Below are 15,463 nucleotides of genomic sequence, written 5' to 3'. Positions count from 1 at the left end.
GGATTTTATGTGGGTTAATTTTAGACCAGGGAATCCAGTTTCCTTATGCTCTTCTGCGGATGAGGATGATGATGGCAGACACCACTTCAGGAAAGTATAATCTGAGTCTTAACAGGAGGATCCTTTCTCTTTATCCACTGACTAGGTTAAAAAAATGTCTGTTAACATATTTGGATTAAAGTTGGGCTTTGTTAATACTGCCATGCTGCTCCTTCCATTTTAGGAAGCATAAATAGCACCCTATCCTCTTAGATGAAATATAAAAAGCTTAGACATACAGATAAAGTGTACGGGGCTGCTCACCTCTTTGAATAGTCTGGATCTCATTGGTAGGATGTGATACAATTTGTGCAGAAAGAGAGAAAAAAGTTATTTTCACTTTGTTTTTTCTCTCTCTGGTGGCTAAAAAATGCTGTTCTGGTGTTTTATAAACATGCTTTGTTTTCAGTGATAACTAAGTATGCAGAACCTAAATAGTCCTGTTTGCATAGCCAAATCCAAATCAGCATTGTATTAAATAATTCTGGATTAAGAGAAAACTCTCTCGCAGAGCTGCACTCTGTGTACTTCTATGTTCAGGATCTTCATAGGACTGTACTACTGAGTATATAGGCAAAAGAACATTTAAATTATAGCAACTTTTTATTAGATCTTAAATACAGTTAATCTTTAATATGCAATCATTAAAATGACCTTTATCAACTGAAATGTCAATATTCATGTAATTATTAAAAGTTACTCATCCTTATTCTCCATAAGAACTTTAAATGAGACAAGACAGACATTCTTTGGTGAGGCGTGGGATAAGTTTGTGCATTTGCTGCTTAGATCTTCTCCAAAGTTTCTGACCTTGACTTTTGAGACCTTTTCAAAATAACTCATACTCCTAAGCCCCAGAATTTAGACTTGTCTTTATCGCTGGGGTGTGTTATCCGTTGACATTGTAAATTGAACCCAGTCAAACACACAGCTGTCACCTGAGCTGGTTACAGTTCAAGTGTTTTAGTATACATGGAAAATAATTCCATCTGTACTACAATAGTCAACTGTGCAGCAGAGAATAACAATGTTCTAATCAGCTTCCTGGGTTAATTATAACCTTGGCAGTCATGAAACTCAAGGGAGAATGGGGGAAGGGGGATGACTGGGATTCACTGTACATAGAAGTTTTTCTTCAGAAGGTGGTTTGGCACCACGTGGTCGCTTCAGAGACTCCTAGGTAGCTGTCAGATGATGCCACCTTTTTGGGACAACCCTCCTGCACTTGTCACTCCCTCAGCCATTTCTGCTAAGGGACTGCTGTGTTCTGAACAGGTGTCAGAAGCAGACTTGTGCCCACAACGGGTCTCTCAGCACTTAAGCACAAATGTTTTTCTACTTTGGGAAGCTTCAGTCTCTATAAACTGAACTGGAATCAAGGCTTTCTAGGGCTATTTATATGTAATATCCCACATTGTTAGTGTGTTCTGCTGTTATTGGTGTGATTGGTGCTCCCTGTCTCCTGCAAGCCTGCCTTCAAATATAATTCCTGTCCTGTCCCTTTCAGTCATCTTTTCTCACTGCCAGTAGAAGAGGCTGGGCTCTGGACATAAACATTTCCCTGTGTGAGCATTAGAAACTGATGAACAGGCTACCTGCTTTTGTTCAGCTGAGTGTGAAGAGCAGTGCCTTCTGTTGGTACTGCTGTGTCCTAAACGTGTAGGGCCAGACTTAGTCTTTGGATAGAGTTGCAAAGTCATCAGTCCATCAAAACCAGGAATTATGTGCAGAGTGAGCAGGTGTGTGTTGTGGTGGTAATCACAGCCATCGTTATCTTCTAGCTGACACTGAGTGAATTATGGAAATTCACTACCAAAATAACTTGCAGTTCTGTGAATACCTTTAGTCTGTTTTGCTCCATTTTGCTTGGCTATGAGCTCCATGACCTGTTTGACAGTGCTGTTGCACAGCATGGAAAATTTTGCCTCTTTTTCCCCTCTCCTCCCCCACCCTGCCCCGCCACGGGTGTAACACTTGTCTGGTGGATGGGGTAGTGAAAAAGGAATACAAAAGGAAGTTTCAATAATCCTGTGTACAGATGGTTTGGGAAAAAAATATCGTTTTGTGTCATGCACAGAGCTCTGCATTTAGGGAGTAATAAATTTTATCATTAATTTGATTATAATAAAAATTGCAGAACTTAACCATAAGAACTGGTTTCAGTAACTTGCAAGCTCACAAAGTGAAGTAATTTATTCCCTTTACTCCCGATGAACACATTATCATGCGTGTAGCAGCTTGTTTCTAATTCTTCAAGGATTACTCCAGTTTCTCCAGAGAGGTGCTGATGAGTAAGAGTGAAGCCAGCTTGGGCAGGTTGCAGTTTGCCTCCCACACCAGTGGAGCAGCTGTGACCACAGTGTGGACTCTGGAGCGCGCAGCAGCCAGCAATCTGCTCCACCCACACTGACACCTCTGCCTTGGGCTGGGTCTGGGGAGTGAGGGCTTCTCACAGCTGTGGCTCCTCTTTCTCTCCTCCCCCTTTCTGGAAGTTCATTGACAGGAGGTTCAGCAATATCAGCTGCAAACCTGACCATGGAAACTTGGCAGGACAAAGTCTCCAAGCCCAAGTTTCCATGGTGGATTGCAAACTCCAAGAGATTTTCTGTGAGCTAAGCCTGGCTGTTTCACAAGCAAATGCAGCTGTGGTTTATCAACTTCCCCCAGATTTGCCTTTGGTACTAAACAAACTGAAGACAAAAAAAACCTTGTAGACATATTGCAGTGAAACAGAAGTCTAAACTTCTGCTATGGAAGGGTAACAGTTATGACAGGGAAACTAAACATAAATTTAGAGCACATGAAGCCAAATATTTCTCTAAGATGCTGCAGCTGTGCAGACAGTGACACAGTTAAGGAGAACTTAATTCTTTCAGTGGACTTTGAAATTACTCTTAAGGCCAGTTTGGGAATAAGAGAGTACTGAAAATCCAGTTCTTGCCTCCCTATGCACAGGCAAACAATGGTGAAAGACCATTCTCTCTTTTTGAAAACAGGTCTTCTTTCTTTATCCATTACTAGCCTTTTTTTTCATAAAGTGAAAAGCATCTGCTTTCCAAACCATCATTAAGTTATGTCTCTACTGTGCAGTAACTAGCCTGTTCCCGCCTGCTTAAATTCCTCCCATAGTGGCCACACATCTATAAAACATAAGAAATGTTCATGGTTCATGCATCCATAAATTCATTATTTCTTCCTCACGCTCAGCTTTGATGGATGTTGCACATAACTCACTCATGGAAGAGTCAGCATCAGTGTGCATTAGTCAAATGTATTTCACCTTTTGTTTCCCTTAAAAATAAAGCATTTTCTGTTGGAATGTTACACACACCAGTGTTTGTGTTCTGGTTATCTCCCTTAGCCTGAAGTAGAACATGCTAATGGTTACATTTATAAAATGTAGCTGTAACTGCAGTAAGTGGTAGTGGAAGGCAATTTTCCTGATAGTCTGTGTTCTTAGCCCAGATTAATGGCTAACTAAATATACTGCTTACCCTTCTCTTATCCACAATTTCTGTCTCAAGCTGAGAGCTTGCAGCACTCACTCAGCTGCATGTCACTTTTGGAGGTAGATGTGATTTAGCAGCCTCTTGGTGAAGAGCATCTTATTAGCTGGAGATTTGGATAGCAAATAGCTTGGGGAAGGAGAGTGTACTGCAGAATTTTCTTTTCATTCTTTAAGGATATTTTGGATATGCAAAACAATAGGAACTTGACAATTTGAAACAGAAATGTGAAGGGCTACCAGGAGAGAAAAAAAAGAGAAAGTAAAGAAAAAAATATAAAAATATTGGCAAGAATCAGTACACCCCAGCTAATTTGATTTAAGGTTTTTCCTAGCTGATATTTCCTGTAAAGTTTTCTTAATCAGTGTTAAAAATTGTATTTCCCCAAATGCTTTACTTCTTTAAGGTTTTCTGTCCTACTTCTCTCTAGTGAGTGTTTTTCTGTGCTGCCCTGGCTAAGTGTAGGATCCTTGCTGAGCAAGAGGAAACAGCAGCTGCTTGGTGTGTTCTTCAAATGTTGAACACCTGCTGCTGGAGTGGTTCTCAAGCCTGTGCTCTTCCCCAAGCTTAGAACAAATCAAAGCAGGATTGTGCAGGCAAGACTAAGAAATAAGGAACTGTTAGATAAGCAGTCCCTCTTTATCAGTTTAGAAAAACGACTCTTCAGATTTACATGAGATTGGTAATTGAACCCAGGTTTCCTGGGTTTAGTTTGATACCTACTACAAGTAGTTTGGAAATGGTAGTTTCCAACAAGTCTACAGTTAGACTTTGGAAAAATCATTAGAATAATTTCCAGTATTGTCACTCTAGGATCATACTTCAGATTTCTGTTTTATTTTTCTGTGATTATAATCAGTAAGTGTGAAATTCCATGGAGTGAAATCAAACTTATTCCTGTTCATAACTAATTAAGCTTTAAATCCCTATTACCTGACAGGTTGGAACCATGTTGAGATCAAAATAACAGGGAAGAAAAACAGGAAACTGATGATTAAAATTCTACTGGTTGGATAGAGACAGTCATAGTATATAAGCCTGTGAAACCTGTGATTAAACTGAGGCTTGTACTTCTGTTTAATCTGCTGCTGTGGCTGTCCTTGCTGGGCTGATCTCCAGGCATTCAATCATTGTCTTATTAATGTTTGTTTTGATCATTGTTTTCTGTTCCTGCTTTTAAGTTTTTTACTTCTTTCCACCATTTGGGGTCACCAGCATTGACCAGGGGTACTGAAAAGAAAACATTACTGTTCTGGAGAACATAGGCTGGATGAGATGATGCCTCTTCCTTGTCCTGATGTTCTTTAGGAAATCCATAATGCACACTGCTGTCCTGGTATGAAGTCCCAGCACAGAGATGTGTGAAGCATAAGGGCTCAGGTACCTGGAATCCTGAGGTGTTACCTACAAATGCCCAGGGCACAGGCTGACATTTTGTGTCTGAGCCATTTTGTTGTAGAAAATAATTTTCACCCTCATTGAAGAGATATTTATTAGAGAAAAGCCCCAGCTTTTCAATATTTGATATCTCTTTAGAGCAAGTTTCTTTTGTGTGACCCAGGGGACTCCAAAAATGTGACTATTCTTACAGGTCTTGGTGTCAGGAAGCCATGAGCTTAGAATGAAGAATAATGTAACATAGGAATTGAATATTTATACAGTTCTGCTTTCACTTGGCCTACTTCTGGCAGGGAAATAGTACCTCAAATTTTGATCCCAGAACTGCTGTTTTTACTTGAGGAATAAATATATGCATTTAAGTGAAATAAACAGCCTGAAATTTTTTGTCCAAGGAAAAGCAAAATCATCCCACAGAGTAGTATTTGTGAATTGGCTTAATATCAGGGTCAAGCACAGAAGTTTCCATAACTCTCCTGCAAGGGCAAATATTAACATGTACACTGGAGTTTCGACAGATTTAACACAGTTTTGTTATGAAGTGCTTGTGATCTTACAGTCCCTGAAGGTTCACCACATGTGGCAGATGTAGAAATAATAGTCTGAAGAACTGCAGTTCTTCATAGGAAGAAGTTGAAATCACTGCTCTTGTGAGTGGCAATTAAAGATTTTTAAGTTCTTGGGCTAGATGGTCAAGATGTTATTATTTCTACCTGTTCCATCTTCTGTGTGGATATTGTCATGTGGTTACATTTTTCTCTTGGCTGGATTAAGAGAATTCAAGCTGGTCTGGTTTGTGTGGGTCTGTCTCCCTTCAGAGCCCAGGCTTTTTAACCTTTCTACATCTTGCTGAAATTTCAAAGATCTAGCATTTGGATTTCAACCCCTTTTTCTGTTTTCTGAGGACCTTGCTGCTTCTGAGGCTGCTGTTAGCACAGAGGAGCCTGCAGAAAACAGCTCTAGCAACAGAAATACTGTTTACATATTTCTGTGTTCCTTCCAATGTTTTCCTTTTAAGTGACATAAAACTATGCTTTGGGAAGGTATGGAAAGCACACATCTCTATTTAGTTTAACTTCCCAGTTCACTGTGTTTAAAAGCACAAGCAATTCATCATTCATTTGAAGAGAGCTGAATAGAACTGTCAGAAAACACACATTTCTCCTAAAAATGTGTTAATGCATGTCTAAATAAGGTGTCTATCTGTTTGCACACTGTTTATTGTATCAGGGTCAGAAATGTAATGTTTAGAATCCCCATCTGGTAGGATTATTTCATACTGCTCTTGGTTCAGGCAGCTCCTGGTTCAATTTAGCTCAATGTTTATATGGCAGTCATAGAATCAACTTTTGCAAACAAGGACTAGTCTGTAGTGAGGGACTTTTGCAAACAATTTTAATTTCTTTTTCCAATATATTCCTCCTGCCTTCCCCCACAGCTGAAGTTGGCTGCCTTGCAGGAGAGTGCTCTCCACTGTCTGTGTCTGTCTGGCCCCTGACTTGGAGTGATATGCAATAATATCCAGGTGCATAGATGTTAACAGAATTTTTATCACAGATTAAAAAAGGCCAAAAGTTTTACCCTGTACACCAAAATGTCTTCTGTCCTCTTGGAGAATGAGCAGAAACTTTGAAACATCAGGAATGTGGTAGAAATTTATGCCATTTTATGGGTTTCTAAAGGACCTCAGTGGTCCAATGAGCTTGTAATGAGCATTGTATGAATACATGCAAAAATGACAGATGAATTTTGGATGAATTGGTCATTAGGGTATTCATGGAATACAAATGACTGCAAAATTTGTAGATATGAACTTTAACAAAATAGGGAACACTTATAAAAAGCAAATTTTAAACTTTTATTCTCTCTCACAAAACTTATTTCTGAATCATGCATATATTTTTAACTTTATTTAGTTAATTTTGTGGGCTTTTTCTATGTACTTCCAAATAATATAAATTAATTTAACTAAGTTGCTAAATGCCAATGTAACTTAATGGAATAGTCAGTATTAAAAATAGTAACATTAGAGGATGCTTCAGTTTGGAAGGAACCTCAGTCCCAACTCCAGCTGAAAGCAGGGCGAACTCTGAGGTGAATATTTTGTCACCAGTGTGGCTGTAGAATCTCTCTTCGTTCTTGGTAATTAAGTCTCAACTCCAGCTGAGCTTTTGCTTTCCAAACACCATAACTTCATGCCTGGTCAATCTGATGTAATTATATCTATACACTTAAAGAGAAAAAAAATTGTGAGAGTTTTCTTTTTACAAGTGTAAGATGTCTGTAGAATTAGTGGAGCAGTTGAGAGACTAGATATGTTGGAAAACTGTTATGAACACTTTAAAAACAGGACCCGATTTTTTTTGCCAGTTCTCTTTTTAGTTGTAATATTGTTGTTTATTTTTTCTGCATTTGATACTGCAAGATTTTGAGCTTTCTGACCTAGTTTCAGTAAAATATTATTTTAGGCATGTGAGCATACCATAAAAATATAATAAGCTTTTCTCCGTATTTTAGTTTTATGCCTGTCTGGTTTCCTGGATCATACACTGTGCCTACAATTTTCATGATGATTTCCAAATTTCATGTTTGCATGTGATAGATGGTCAATGTTTGGTTTTGATGCAACTCTTCTACTCTTGTGCACATCTGGTCATTTAGATGATGCAGCAAGTTGTTTCAAGGCTGAAAATTGTTAAATCTGTGCATCCTGCTCAGCAACTCACTGATTGTCCAAGATAAAATACTTGGGAAACACAAAGTATTCCACCTCAGTGTCTTACTTTTGGGGCTGCAGTCAGTGTTCCTCACTAAAATCAGGATCTGACCCAGTGTCCTGTTTTATTCTGGAGCATTTGGCCACTTGTGATATGTCACAGAAATCAAATAAAATATAGCACAGATCCTCTGGGTCTTTTTGAAATAGGCCTACTTTCACTTAGCTGGTTACTTTTTGGTGATAGCTTTTTTTTGTTTTGTGTTCTTCTTGGTTGCCAAGCCATTGCTGAACTTTATGGACATCAGTTTTTTTTTTGTGTGTTGTCTCAAAAGTGTGTCATTTCTTCAGCCTTCCTAGGATCTTCACAGAATGTTCTATAAATGTGAACATCCAAACATTTAATAGCCCACTTTTAACACACTTCTACAGAGCATTCAATGGTGCTATCACAGTAAAATTACTTCCAGAAGTCTTCAATACAACAAATAGTGATATTCTTTTCTTATATTGCTAACACTGGTGACGGCTTTCAAATTGTCTTTACTTTTGGCTTCCTTAAAGAACTCATTAAATGCATTTAAGGGGATTTAAGGGTTTTCAATTAGTTTGTCTTTATGGCTGTGTTCATTTTTCCTTATGTTATTACATCAGTACTTTTCAGCTTGTGCTCCCCCCCGTTTCCTTCCCTAGCTGAGGTGTCACAGGGACTGGTCACAGGCTGTCAGCCTGAGACAGTGGGAGCAACTGGCACTTGCCATACCTCCAAATATCTGGAGAATTGCCCGAGTCCCTGTGAGCACTCATCAGTCAGGCGGATGGGAAGCAGGTGTGTGACAAGGAGATGGCAAACCTCGCCTGGATGTCAGATTCTTTTTCAGTTCTACACGCAGTCAGGTAACCATTTCTTCATCTATAGCAAATAAACAGAATCCTGCCCAAATAGATTAAGCTCTCTGATACCAGGGGGAGATAAGAACAGGCTGTTTCCTGACTTAATTTTGAGGTGTTTCTGATTTGCCTCCTTTTCTGGTTCTGCCAGAAGTCACAATTGAGGAGCTGGCCCATGAATAAGGTCAAGCAGTTCTGTCAGCTCTGCTCCAAACCACTGCCTTACATAACACAGGGCAATTACCTGTCCAGGGTCTGATCTTTCAGTGCTGCAGGTGGAATAAAGGGAGTGCTCCCAGTGGTCTGAAGAATTCAGCCTTGCCTCTCCATGCACATTCTGTAAATTTTCTGTTGTTTACACTTGTATATTTTCTTTTCTCTCCACAAGGCCCTTGTGTTCATACCGTTGTTTTTTTTGCTGTTATGTTTGTTTATGCTTGTGTGGTCAAAGGAGTGTGTTTGTCAGTGTGATGCTGGACACAGCAAGGTGGCAGAAATCTGAGGATGCGAACAGATAAGGAAATGTTTTATGCATGTGCCTTGCTGGTGTAAGGAGTGAGAAATGATGATTGCTTGTGACAGAGTAGGTTGAACAGCACTGCCCTTCTGCAGTACATTTTGCATTTGAAATGTTAATTGCAGGTTACTAGTTTACTGAAAATGTAAAGGGCACGTGCACCTTAAATGTAGGTCACAGTGCTACACACAGCAACCTCTGCCCCTGCAGCTGCAGAGATGCCAGGCACTCTCTCTGGGGCAGCACAGACAGGCTGCACTTGACCTGATCTGCATCGTTCACTGGGTCCAACATCTGTGGTATGATACCAGAGTTCAGGTGCTTCATTTTCCCTTCATTTTTGTCACTTTGTTGCTGCCAAAAGAGGGTAACAACTGGATGTGAAATAAACCAAAGTCTGCATATGCCAGTGATTTTTTTTTTACAATTGCATCTGTTAGATAGTGGTGGGTTTTTTTAACGGTTATTCAGGAGTCACTCAGCAGCTAAAAGGGAAACTTCTGAATATTTAATGTCTCTGAACTGCTCTAAGACTGAAATAATCATGTTTTTGCAGATTTGGGTTAACATAATGGGCTATGAAAGGAGGCCAATGATTATGTAACCATTTGAGAGTCGAAATCACACCTAAATCAAGTATGTCAGCAAAAAATGACTTGATAAAAATCAGGATGACAAAAGTATAGCATAAATATAATTTATCCAGAAGTAAAATGTGGAGTACATTAAATTTACCTTTGAGTTAATATTAATTCAAGAAGATAAGGCTTTGCAGATTGGTGTTCTATTAATGGTGTTTCTTGCATCTAAAAGATGGGGAATATGTGAGAATCTCTTTAGTCTTCCTGCTTTATACTGTAATTGGATGCGCTGAGCAAAAGATCATAAATAGTAGTTTTTTTCAGTCTTGAGCAACAGGTACATAATAGTCTTTCCCACTCTGAAGCAAGAGCTTGGCAACAAGGGTGAATTAAAAGAAATTAAAATTAAAACAATTAAAAGAAAAATCAAATTATAAAGAACTCCACCAAACGTCTGTCAAAGTGATTAAAATAATCCTCTATTAAATCCTATACTAATGCCTTTTATTTGTTTTTCAATAGACTTTTTTTGTTGTTGTTTGGTTGGTTTTTTGGTTATTGTTATAGATTCTTGGGCTGCTTGTGCTGCAACACTGGCTAAACCCCACGTATTTCCTAAACTTTTCCATTCACCATTTTTGCAGGGCCTAATTTTCCTCACCTTACTACTGGGCTTTACTGAACTTCATCACCTTTAACAGGAGGAAAGTGAGCCTGTGACATGGAAATTTTGATAACTGATTTTAATTTAGTTTTTGGTTGATTCTCCTTTGGCAATTCATATTTTACCTTGACAGAAGATGGTGCAGTTAAACAGGACCAAAATAAAAATTGTTCTGATATTTCAGTGGTTAATTTGTATCTGTAGTGGAAGTGACAGCAGAATGTATTCATGAATCACCTCAGTTCCCCCAGACAATGAATGAGAACACCACATCTGAACAATTGCCTGCAGATAATAAAACCTTTATTTCCTTTCAAGCACTTAAATTTCCTTTTGATTAAATAATTCCATGTTTGAGTGCAGTTCGCAGGTAGGACACGCTTATGTAAACCCTGCTGATTAGAGCAGCATCCTGAGGAATTTATCACTTCATGATTTTTATTTTCACTCTGTTGTGGCTAAGTAAATCTTGCTAAGTAGTCTGCACATCTAATCCTGCAGACTCTTTCACACTGGCTTTAGCACCTCCAGCTTCAGCTCAGAGCTTCAAGTGTACGAGGTGCTGATTCCTCTGGGGTGCAGCTGCCTGGGTTAGGTTTTCAGCTGAGATTTCCTGCCTGGGAAATGAGCTGTGGCAGCAGCTGCAGTTTGTGCAGGGACCTGGCTGTGCCACCTGGGCTGAGCAGGGCTGTGCCACCCGGCCAGGAGCACACCTGGACTGAGCAGGGGCTGTGCCACCCGGCCAGGAGCACACCTGGGCTGAGCAGGGGCTGTGCCACCCGGCCAGGAGCACACCTGGGCTGAGCAGGGCTGTGCCACCCGGCCAGGAGCACACCTGGACTGAGCACACCTGGACTGAGCAGGGCTGCACTGTCCTGCCCTAGAGCAGGGAGCCTCACAGAGCACAGATCAGCCTGCAGGCAGAGCATCAAATCCCACAGCAGTGCCTGGAGATGGGAACGAACAACGAGCTAGATGATGTCAGTCAGGGATCTGAAGTCTGGTACAGCCTTGGCAAAGGACCTCAAGGTGCTGCTGGAAGCAAGGCCACTGCCTGGGAACCACTGGCTATAGGATGCCTTAACTTTAATTTGTGCTCAGGTGTGTGTTCAGTACCCATAAAAACTTCCATTTGCAGCACCCTGTATTTCAAAGGAGCAGGCTTACAAAATCTGGGAGCAACACAGAAGGTGTATTTTAACTGAATTTCTGAAATGTTAGACAAGTATGCCAACAACACTGCAGCTTTTAAAAATTAAGTAAGAGATGTTATGACATTTCTGTGTTGGCTTTTTTTTTTTCCTGGGTGGTTATTGTCTCTCCGAGGATATTTTGTGTTCATATTGCATATTTATGGTCTGTAATGTATAAGAGCACATAAAGGTAGGTTGCAAAGTTTTTATTTGGTCGTTATTCATGCAGGACTCCCACAGAAATCTATGAGAACTCTGTTTATTTGAAAGTAGGAGGTATAACTGTCTAAGGTGTGTACATTAATTTCATTATTTCATTTCACATTTATTTCCTACACCGTATATTGCAAATACACACTCAAATCCGAGAAATACTCAGCTAAGTTCAAATTCTAACTTTTGTAAGACAGGAAATGCACAGTGCAAAATACATTGGTAACCTTGGCTGCTCTGTGTAAAGCAGTGTCACTGCTGAGCCCTGCCCCTCCTGCTTCTTCTCCTGGGGCACCAAGTGGCAGAGCCAGGCCACCAATACTGTCTTCCTCTTCCCAGGATTCTTTGGGAAGGTGCATGGCCAAATGAGTTTTCCAAGTACACCACTTTGGTGTTTGCATCCCAGTCCAGTTGTGCCAGAATAAGGTTCAATGGTGGGAGGGTGCTCCTCTCCTCCTCTGTGGCACACAGAAAGGAGATAAGGGGATAAATTGCTCTTTAGTTTCTGGCAACGAACAAAGCCTGCATCTGAATAGTCAGCATTTTGTCACATGGACTTCTATCAACAGTGAGTCAAACTGGTGTCTCTGTGTGTGTATATATATATATATACTTTTGTACATATTTTCTTTTCCTGTTTGTATCTGAGTACATTTATGTGTTTCTTTAGTTATGTCCAAAGCTCTTGATTGGAAACAGAGCCTGATTGCTTGAGAGTCTGGCCTAAGCTACAAAATCAGTCAAAAGCAATGCCAATCAGCTCCTGTGTCATAACAAACTTCGGTTGAATTTATGGCAGGAAAACATGTATTGATACTGTTGGGGAGCGTCTGTACGGATTAATTTTTTTGTGGGTCTTTTGCTTAGTTGAAACAGGTAATAATTTTTTCCCACTTTTCTTGGAGATACCCCTGCAGTGGACAATCAGCCTTGGGGGAAAACTTTTGTTTTTACCCATAGCAGCATATGAGGGGCAGTAACAAGACCTAGACATCATCTGCTTCTGAGCTAAGTAAATGCACCAGTAAGTCTTGCTGTTTGGGAATTAATTAAAAGCTTAATTGATTATTTCTGCTTGGTGTAAAGAAATATCCTTCAAACGTAAAGGTTGCTGATCCCATTTGTGTAGATAGGATAAATATTTGTGCATACTTCCAGACAGTGCTCACGTGCTCTGCAATCTCATTGCTAAAGCAGTTTTGCAGTGTTTGGATCTGGCCCTGCTGCCAGGGACATGGTGTATAACACCTCACACTACATTGTTTCTGTGCTGCTGCTTTTTAAATGCCTTTGCAAGGCAGCACCTGTGCTGTAAGGGTGATCACAGCTCTACACCGTGCTAGTTTTCAAAAACCTCAGGGAAGTGAATTTTTGTTCCCAGGCACTTCTCCAGTTTCTTTTTTATGTTCAATTTTGGCACAAGACAGAGTTGTACAGGAGTGCTGAAGCCTAACATATCAGTCTTTGTTGCTGGTAAAATCTGTTCCCTGCCAGCTGAGCGAATGAGGATTGCTCACATGTGCTGTACTTTCCTACCCTCCTTGTTTGTTACTACAGGTTTTCTTCACTCTTAAAAAGGTATTTTCCTCTTTATATGCAAAGATAAATTGTAGATCCTACTGTATGCCTTGGGGAATTATGTTCTTTTGCTTTGTATCTGTATGTGGCACAACTGGTGTCTTGGATGCATTCAGAGGATGTGGAGTCAGGTTTATGGCTGCAATTGGTGTGCATGGTCTAAATTAAGCAAATCCTACTTGCTGCATAATTATAAAGCAATCGGAAGTTAATTTCACTTTTCATTTATAAATCTCATTTTGGCATGTGTTAAGTGCTAGTAGGAACAAGATTTTATCTATTAAATATGTGTGTATTGGAAGGAATCAGGTTTCCATCCTTATTAACCAGATGTACTGTGGCATTATTCCAGGAATGGCTTTATAATACCATGACATTGCAATTCCTGTATATAATTTTTTTTGTTTGAATTACAGAATGATAATGTAATGTCTAGTGGATGCTCTAGACAAAGACAAAAGCTTAATCAACAATAAGAAAGCAGAAATTGTTATGCAGACCAGTGCTGGAAGTGGTAGCACCCATGTGCTTGTTGTCCTCCTTTAATATTTGCTGATAGTGGGGCCCTCCTTTGCAAAGGGGTATCTGCCTTACAAATTCAATAAGACAATAAATTACCTAATGGAGGTGACTGATTCATTGTTCAAGAGCACAGAAGGTTAATTTTCCATTAGTAAATAATAAAACAAAGTTTACTTGACAGGGACAGATGGGGAAGCCATGCAAATAAGCTTGCAGTCAATTATATTTTGTCTTTGATGAACATATGGACAATAGACAAACACAAAAGTCCATGCCAGACAAATGAGTTGACTATATTAAGAAAAACATTTATAAAGAGTTTTAAGCAGAACTAAAAGCATTAATAAACAAGACAGACATATAAATGGCAACTATAAAATGGCTGAAATTGTTTTGTCTTTAGCAAGAAAAAGGTTATTTGGACATCAAAGATCTTTTGGGAGTGTGGCAAAACTGATGTACCCAGTTGAGCTTGTGTGTATCTGGTAGTGAAATTCAGAATGGTGGTGGTGGCCAGGAATGGTCACAGATGTGCCAAAGTCCTTTCCCCACATGTCACACACAGAGTTTACATCTTGCAGCAGTGGGTGAAGCTGCCATTGAAGGGTGAATTTCATTTCGCCTCTGAATTCCAGACAAACCTGCTCAGGCAGGTGTCACCCACCATTTGTGTGCAGGGGACACCACTGCTGGCTACTCTTGAGATTTGTAGAGAATGAATGATGAGGAGTTCAGAACAGTAATCAATGCAGTAATTTTCTGAGCTGAATATTTCTTAGCGAAATAATGTTTTGTGTTATGCTTCTTTAGTTTTAGTATTTAACACTATTAAAAGAATTTGTGGAGGATGAAAAAATATTCATAAATATTTCTGGAGATTTGTAACCTAACTTTGCTTTGCCTAATACTTCTCCATGTAAATAATTGTAGAATTCCATTCAGCAAGTGAGGGGGAGCTAAAATGTGTATATGAAAATGGAGATGATTGTAAACAGGATTTATGCTAGCAAGACATACCTACTTAAGAAGTATTAACCACCTGGTTTTTGTAACATCAGGTATGTTTTTGTCTCATAACTTGAGAACTCATTTCTTGTTGTCAGAGACTGTGGTCTCTCTGAAGCCAGTATTTCATTATCTTCTGTTTGAAACTACTATACCTTCTGTTAGGATTTTGCCTATTATAATAATACCAGGTGTGGTGATCACTTGCCAAAACCCCTGTGTTTTATGGTTGCCATGTTCCACTTTTTACTAGATGAATAAGTTTCCACTTTATCTGCAGCAGGAAATGTTCCATTTTTAGTCTCTGCCTTTTGCTGAATTTGCCAATTATTGCAAATAGAAATCAATTTTTGTAATAAAAACCTGGAATTTATTGTTTATGTGATGTATTTAGCTGCAGGAAGCTTTTGTTTAAGATAATCTCCTCACTATAACTGCTAGAAATGCTTTTTGCATCTCCATTAAACTTCTGGCTTAGTTCATTAACATATTGTTAATTGTTGTTTGATTTAGTTTAGTTCCATATGAGTGGCACTTGTGAAGCACAAATGATTTTTTTTATACTTATTGTTTGGAAAGAAAATAATTTAAAGTGATTGGAAAATGACAGGTGCATAGAATACAGGTATCATAGCTGAAT

General features: G+C 39.4%; 1 long non-coding RNA gene across 1 annotated transcript in view; it reads left to right on the top strand.

Moving 5' to 3' along the window:
* The window catches only part of LOC135278905 (uncharacterized), a 72,307-nt gene that overhangs the window by 44,263 nt on the left and 12,581 nt on the right, over positions 1-15,463 (top strand). The window lies entirely within an intron of this gene.

Source organism: Passer domesticus, chromosome 11 (genome assembly GCF_036417665.1).
Source record: "Passer domesticus isolate bPasDom1 chromosome 11, bPasDom1.hap1, whole genome shotgun sequence".
NCBI classification, from domain to species: Eukaryota; Metazoa; Chordata; class Aves; order Passeriformes; family Passeridae; genus Passer; species Passer domesticus.
This window is presented reverse-complemented; position numbering and strand designations above follow the sequence as displayed.